At 34.1% G+C, this 7,552-nt stretch overlaps 1 protein-coding gene across 1 annotated transcript in view; it reads left to right on the top strand.

The window, feature by feature from the left end:
- The first annotated feature begins 163 nt into the window (after positions 1-163).
- LOC130644232 (protein GDAP2 homolog) overlaps positions 164-7,552 on the top strand; it is a 32,058-nt gene continuing 24,669 nt past the window's right edge. Inside the window, exon 1 of the mRNA XM_057449753.1 lies at positions 164-186. The gene's annotated coding sequence lies outside the window, so the exon portion shown is untranslated. The remainder of the gene's footprint in view (positions 187-7,552) is intronic.

The raw sequence follows: 7,552 nt of genomic DNA, 5'->3' as shown, positions 1-7,552 counted from the left end.
AACGAAAGCTTTTGGATTAACAAAAAACAACAACAACAATGCTTCGGGTCAAATTGTTTATACATTTTAACCAGCCCGGGTGGTGATCACCCCTCCATTTAAACACGATCGGGAGTATCCCGATAGACTTTAATCGATAGTTTGGTAGAGGAATAAATACTCGGGGGAATAGAACAAAAATAATAGGTAACATTTTGAATGTTTAACATTTAGTCCCAATAAAAGCGAGTAATACTTACTATAGGTTAAAGAACAAACTTCTATCTATAAATGTTTCCTGAATACGACAGTGGGATTAAATTAGTTTAAACGTTCCACAAGTAAAATCAGACCATCTGACCCATTATCGATTTTTTCCTTGCTACCCTGCACGTTCTCTGTTATTTCCTAATGGATCTGGCATGAATTATCGAAGCAGCTCGTACTTTCTAATCAGTGAGGTGGAAAGGTGGTGTTGTTGTGGTTGTGTGCAACACCAGCTAGCTAGCTATGGCTAGAACTAAGTAACTTATCTAGCAGTCGTGACTTATTCTATAATACTGATATGAGAAGATTTGATTTCCTTGGGCAGCGATTGATATGGGCGAGTGATTAACCCCAAGCCATGTTAGTAGGGAAATTGGGAGGGAGATCTTATCTTAGCTTATCTTATCTATATATGAGAGCCGCTGGATATTGCAGGGAGTTGTTTGGTAAAGTAGCTTAAAATGAGCATTAAATAATCTAATAATCCCTACCTTGTGTGAGGAGAGGACAGGGTACCGTAGGTTTGCAAGTGAAAACCCTTTCCAACCTGAATATTGCACTTTGTGGTTAAGTACATATTGTTACATTTTGTTACATTTTGTTTTCTCAAACATAGATAGCTACTATATAGCTATAGGTGTAAGATAATTGTTTTTCCTAGCCCTGTTCAGGATTTGAACCTAAATCTTTTATTTGCAAGAGTGTCATAGCCATAGACCAACATGGCATGAATACTCTTACAGTTGCAAATTAAATTCAGAAGTTTACAGTAAAGTATAGTTTGCTATAGATGTGTATATTTTACATGGCTAGCCTCACAAATATCAAGGGTTATACCCTATCTATTATTTACAGGAGGGGCCATGTCTTAGATGGAGAGTCCTAGTTTCTTTAATGCTCGTTCTGAGCTACGCAGATACAATTAGGGCCCACACTCTACTAGACCACTCCCGGCAACGTCCAACTGACCACACAGTGAGCCATCTCCCCAATTTCCCTCGCATGGCTTGGGTAATGTCTGTTCTGAAACGGTTGGGTTAACCAATCTTTTGGAAATTAGTTGTTTTTGGTCCTGGGTGTGATCGCAGGCAATGAAGTCAGTTATTTTCAGCCCTTTCCAAACATCAGGCGCTGTAATGACTTCACTATTCTCATTTAATGAGTTGACGTCAATCTAAATGCATTGATGTCGTGTCATCTAGGCAAATAACAAATAAGAAAATCTTTTTCGGTTACATCAAAGGAAAATATACACATCTACTTTGCCTGTAAGAGGCAGACATACAGAGTTTTTGTAGTAATTTAAGAGATTTTTAACGGTTTCTTGTGGGTAGGAGGAGGAAAATACAACATGTAGCAAATGGGTTACATTTGTTATAGCTACGCTTAATTTTTTGTTTTAAAAAATACATATTTGTCTATGCATCATACCTTTTAATTTTTTCTACAAGCAGTTTACTCTCCATATTTTTTGCATTTTAGTCATTGTCAATAACAATGATGTTACTGTGTAAATGAATGAAGATTGTACTTATATTTGAATGTTCATATGGTAAAACTAGATTAAATGTTAAATCACTAGATAAATTATTAGCTAAATGTTAAGAAGCTTACCAGTTTCTTTCAAATATGCAGGACAAAGTTTTATTAATTTGATTTAGATTGTTAAGTGATACAAAGTTCTAAAAAAAGTGTGACTAGGCTAGTGTGACAAATTTTGTCTTTAAAAATTTGTTGCGAGTTGTGTTGTCTTAAAAACGTTTGATGCGAACTGTGCTACCGTTTAGCACAAAAGTTTTTTCTATTTATGTTGCTTTTTAATATACAGTACCGCCTGAATGTAACTTTCACGACCTCGTGTAAGGATCTCATGTTCACATAAAGAACCTTCGCATATCTTTTGTTTACACACAAACTTAATTTTTTTCTACTATTATCGTTGTGTGCGAGTCATAACAATAAGATTTGATGAATCCTTTTTTGTCACACATTCATGTTATTGTTTAAAAGTGTTAAAGATCGCGAAGGCTAATAAAATATTTTTTTTGAAAAAAGAAGTACATAACACGTTAAAATTAAATCATTAAATTGATTTTGTGTGCTAGGATGGGTTGAACGGGGCATTATAAGGACCCTCCTCCAATCTGATCTAGACTGTGTTAGATCCAAACTCAACTTCCTCTGTATCAAGTCTGTCCTTACAACCTCCTGTCAAGTCTTTCTCGGTCTGTGCGGTCTTAATATTTAAAAAAAGCTAATGCGATACTGATTGCATGCCTAGCTTATGATTTTGGCGTGCAATTATTACATTCAGGAGAGCGGCAGCACAGAGTTTTTAAAGCATAGTAGTTGGCAAAAAAATTGCCTGTTAAGTTTTCGCGGGATCACAAAAAAACTTGATAGAATTGTTTGGAACTTTTTGTTAAACAAGGTTCAAACTAAAATAAATACACGGAAAATACGAAAATATGAAAAAAACACAATGCTTAAATTTGAAATGAATAATAGGTAAATAAATAAATAACAAATGTATACCAACTATTCTTTACAGGGCTTGAAAGCATGAACATTGTGTGTGTTTAACTTTCTTGAACTTCTTCAACACACGCAAATTTATTTGAAATTTGATAAAACAAAACTTTGTAACTTTTGTGTTTGAAATTTAATTTGAACTTGTTACTTTGTCTTCATGAGCGGGAATGAAAAAAAAACGTGAAAAAACTACATATATAAATTCTATCAATAAAAATAGCACACTTGAGACACGAACATAAAGCACAAGTTAATTACGCAATACACCATAAAAGAACAATAAAAAAAGCACTTAACAAACATATTGAACACGAAACGAACGTATAGTATCATAAAACACGAAATCAACACAAATCCAGTGTTAACTGTACATTGCCCCCAGAAAAATGAAAAATTTTGATTGATAATTGATATTGACAATCAATATTTTAAGATTTGTCTTAATTAATATAATTTAACATCACTTTTGCTTTCAACGCAGCTTTATACAATTCAGTTTGTATATCCAATTCGTCAACGTGATGAATAACGATTAATTCTCTGACAGCTCGTCTTGTTACTCGATTAGTCGATTCGCTTGAGTTTCCATATCTAACAACAGCTGTTCTTATACCCTTTCCAAATTCAACATCAACTAATAAACCATACATATATTGTCCTGACAAATTTTCTGCTTTTAGGAATATGACAATGTTGCCAATTTTGATATTAAGATCATTTCGAAACCATTTTGGTTGTTTCATTAGTTTAGGTACATTGGGTTATTAACCAACATTCAAATTTTATGGCGCCGTAGATTAGTGGTTATAGCTCTCGTACTCTGTGCGGGAGACAGGGGTTCGATTCCTCTTGACGGCGATTCAACATGGGCGAGTGAATGTTACCATAGCCCCGGGTTAACCCAAGCCATGTGAGGGAAATTGGGAAGATGGCACACTGTGTGGGCTGTTGGATGTTGCTGGGAGTTGTCTAGTAGAGCGCGGGCCCTAATTGGGTCTGCGTCGCTCAAAATGAGCATTAAATACTCTAGGACTCTCCATCTAAGCCATGGCCCCTCCTGGAAATAATAGACAGGGTATATCCCTCGATATTTGTGAGGCTAGCCATGTAAAATATGCACATCTCATCTTCGAACCATGCATTGAATATCCTACGGTTTTGATCATTAAATTTCCAAGGCTTATCAGTTGAGGCAATAGGACCAACTGGTGAGGCGTAAACGATTAGGTGTTATTAGATCAGCATTTTCAAAATCAGCTGTGACATCTCAAATAGCTAATGGGAGATCATTAATACAATTGGCTATTTCTGTACACAGAGTCTCCCATTGTAGTATAGAAAGTCTCTTATTTGAATTTGATTTTAATATAGATTCTTTAACTTGTTTAATTTTTCTTTCCACTTTACCATGCATAAAGTGTCCCCCAACAAGGCATGTCTCGAATTTAATTCCCATTTCTTTGTGAAGTCTACCCTTTAAATCCATAAACGTGATTTTCATGTTTTTGCATCCACTCACTAATGGGCTTCATTCCTCTGGTAAAAGGGCTTTTGGATATCCAACCTCACATGAAAACTGAATAAACGCTTGGATGAAACCTGAGGTGCTGTAATCTGCCATGACTTTTATTTTTATGGTTGATGTTGTGGTACAACAAAACACCAAGTACTAAATTTTTACAGTAGCTCTCTTGTTGTCTGGGGAATATGACAAGAATGGGCCAGCTAGATCGAATTGACACATGTAAAATGCAGGATCGATGTTGAGATTGTGATTGGAGATCAGTCCCATAGCAACTTCGATGGTACGTTTAAGTAGATATCGACATCTTTCACAATTTTTTCTGATAACTTTTACTTGTCCTCTACCTTCGATTATGTGCACTTGCTTCATGACGTATCGATGATCGGTTTCGATACCGGAATGCTTAGCAACACCAATGAACCTCATTGATTATGCTATAAGCAATAGGTGAATACTTATCAACAATTGGTACAAAAAATGTGGAACTTGTCAAATCTAACATAACATCTGTCATAGTGCTCATGTTAGTGAACTTCTGATCTGGTAGAATACGTCCTGTAAATTACAGTATGTTGTTGTTTTCTTTTGATATTTTAGCATAAGCATCCTTTCTTGCGAATTTCTTAACTTCAGCGGTTCCTTTTTTCCAAAAGTACTCTCTGGCAGCCTTCAAGTCATCACTGGACAAGATAATTGTTCCCACTTAAGAGATGGACTTATTTGATTTTGTAATAAAAGATTTATTTTTACAGTTACTGTTAAATCTGTAAACAAGTCCAGTAATTTGACAATTCGTACCTGGATATTAACTCGTCAGATATTTTTCTTACACCCGTGAAAACAAGTATACAGTACAGTCCAGATGTAAGCGTACGCATACACTTAAGTTTCACACCTTTTTCTCGGAGGAGGTAGTTGTTTGTCTTTTGTTCTTATTAATTATCTTGCGAGTCTTGTAAGCCATTAACTTGCGTGTAATAAACAAAAGATTATTGAAGAAAAAATAGCTTATTATAACTGCGCGTAACTATTGTTAATAGTGTAACATAACTATTCCCAATAGTATAATTGCAAACGTTATCAACTCTATCAATGTGACACGAAGAGCCATTGTTTAATATTTTTATCAAACAAAAGTTTTGCGTGGAAACTAAATAAACTAGCGAGAAGGCATTGTTGGTTGCAGGGGTTAAATAAAGCTTTAAAGCGATAGAAATTATTATATTTTAACAAAGATTGAAACTTTAATTTTGATAGAAAAGCTATTTTAGATCGTGTTTTAGAAGTGTAAGAACGAAAAACGGCTATAGAAATGTTTTTTAGATAGCATTTTAAACGTTTAAAAACAAAAAACAGCGATAGAAATGTGTTTTTAGATAGCATTTTAAAAGTGTAAAAACGAAAAACGGCGATAGAAATTTTTTTTTTGATTTTTTAAAAAGTTAAAGAAAGAAGAACGGTGATAGGAAAGCTTTGTTAAATAGTGTTTTAAGTATTTAAAATGTTATCAACTCTATCAATGTAACACGGCGAGCCATTGTTTGATAGAAAAAACAATTTTTTCTTTCTTCGGTATAAAAATTTAATTTGTTTTCGAAATCTAATCGCGAAGGTAAAGGTCCCGAACATAGGGTTTTCCCGTTTGCGTTGCTAAACATTGCTTTTTATAAAAAGAACTTTTAAAAGTTTCACATGTTAAAAAATACGTTTTGACAATAAAGAAATATTACTAAAAGTTTTAAAAGTAGCATTAGTTGTTTTTTAAATATTTAGATCATTGGATTTGTTGTTTTTTAAAAGAGCTTGTGTTTTTTTAAATATATCTAGATTAAAATCGCGTTACTATAATTAGTTTTGTTGTTAAAAAAAATAAAAATTCAATGGCCTTCGCGTTTAATCTTTTCTCACGCAGACTATTGTTTTTAAACAATGTTTCTTGCTATGCTTTTGTTTTTAACACGAAGCAATTATTTTCGCGCAATTTGAAAGGAACTTGCTATCCTATTGTTTTTTTGAATAAAAGCAATTATTTTTGCAAGTTGAGCGTACGTGTACGCTTACATCTGGACTGGACTGTATTTCTTCCACATCCACACTTGAAATATCATCAAATTCAAATTTTCTTTTGCCTAAAGGGATACAATAGTGTCCTGAGGATGTGAGAAACACCTTTTGCTTCATTCCCAGAATTTCTATTGTGTCCTTTGAAAAATTAATTTTTGTGCCTGCTTTTTTCATGGCATCTTTACTAAAAAGTAGTGGCAAATCCTTTCACAACATCTGTTACAATATTGATATTAGTATCTCCAATTCTGGCTGGCAATTTCATTTGTTTAATAGATCTCATTTCATTTCCATCTTTGGTTTTAATTTAACAACATCATTTTCACCATCATCATTTTTATTGCTAGCATTGACATTCCGCTGTTCGCTTACATCTTTATTGTGTTCCACATTTTCTAATTTGCTAACTTCATCAATAGGATTTATACTATTAAAGTCATCATCATTTCACCGCATTTCTTCTTCTTCAATAGTATTTTCAGTATCTTCAAAGTATACATTGTCCTCTTCTAGTGTAACAGCATCTACATCATCCTCATCATTTTCACTGTATACATCATTTTCTAGTGCAAGATGTTTCATAAACTGTTCTGTGTTTGTTTCAGGTTTCGGTGTGTCATCAGAAGCTATTCTCTCTTGACCTTTCTCATGCATTAAATTACATGGATGCACACGAATGTATCGACTTCCATGTTTTACCTAAACTTACTGACTTTCAAAACCTATATAACTGTACCTGGGCCATGCCAATGTTTGTCGTCTTTTCTCCGATAATAGACTTTATCGCCATTCATGTATTTCACATTTCCAGAAGGTCTAATTTGATGTCTCAAAGCTCGTCGTATCTTTTCTGATGACTCGTTTTCAATATATGCCCGTCTTGCTGCATGCATAGCATTTAAATTTTTCGCTACTACTTGACTAGCAGTTTTACTTTCCATTGCAGAGCAACAAGAACGACTGGTAAAAGCAACTATTACTGAACTCACATTTTCCGAAATGAAAAATCAACTGAAGAGGATCTTTGGTGATACAGTTCAACAAGATAGAGTCAATGTAAATGATATTAAGTTAGAACCGACTTATCATGGCAGTCATCAGTATTTAAGAGGAAGAAGAAGATACTTTAGAGGTGCAACCAACTACACAAGACCTACTGCTGACAGAAATAGTAAAGATAATCGT

Source organism: Hydractinia symbiolongicarpus, chromosome 5, assembly GCF_029227915.1.
Source record: "Hydractinia symbiolongicarpus strain clone_291-10 chromosome 5, HSymV2.1, whole genome shotgun sequence".
NCBI classification, from domain to species: domain Eukaryota; kingdom Metazoa; phylum Cnidaria; class Hydrozoa; order Anthoathecata; family Hydractiniidae; genus Hydractinia; species Hydractinia symbiolongicarpus.
The sequence above is the reverse complement of the archived record's forward strand: the minus strand, read 5'-3'. Positions and strand labels throughout refer to the sequence as shown.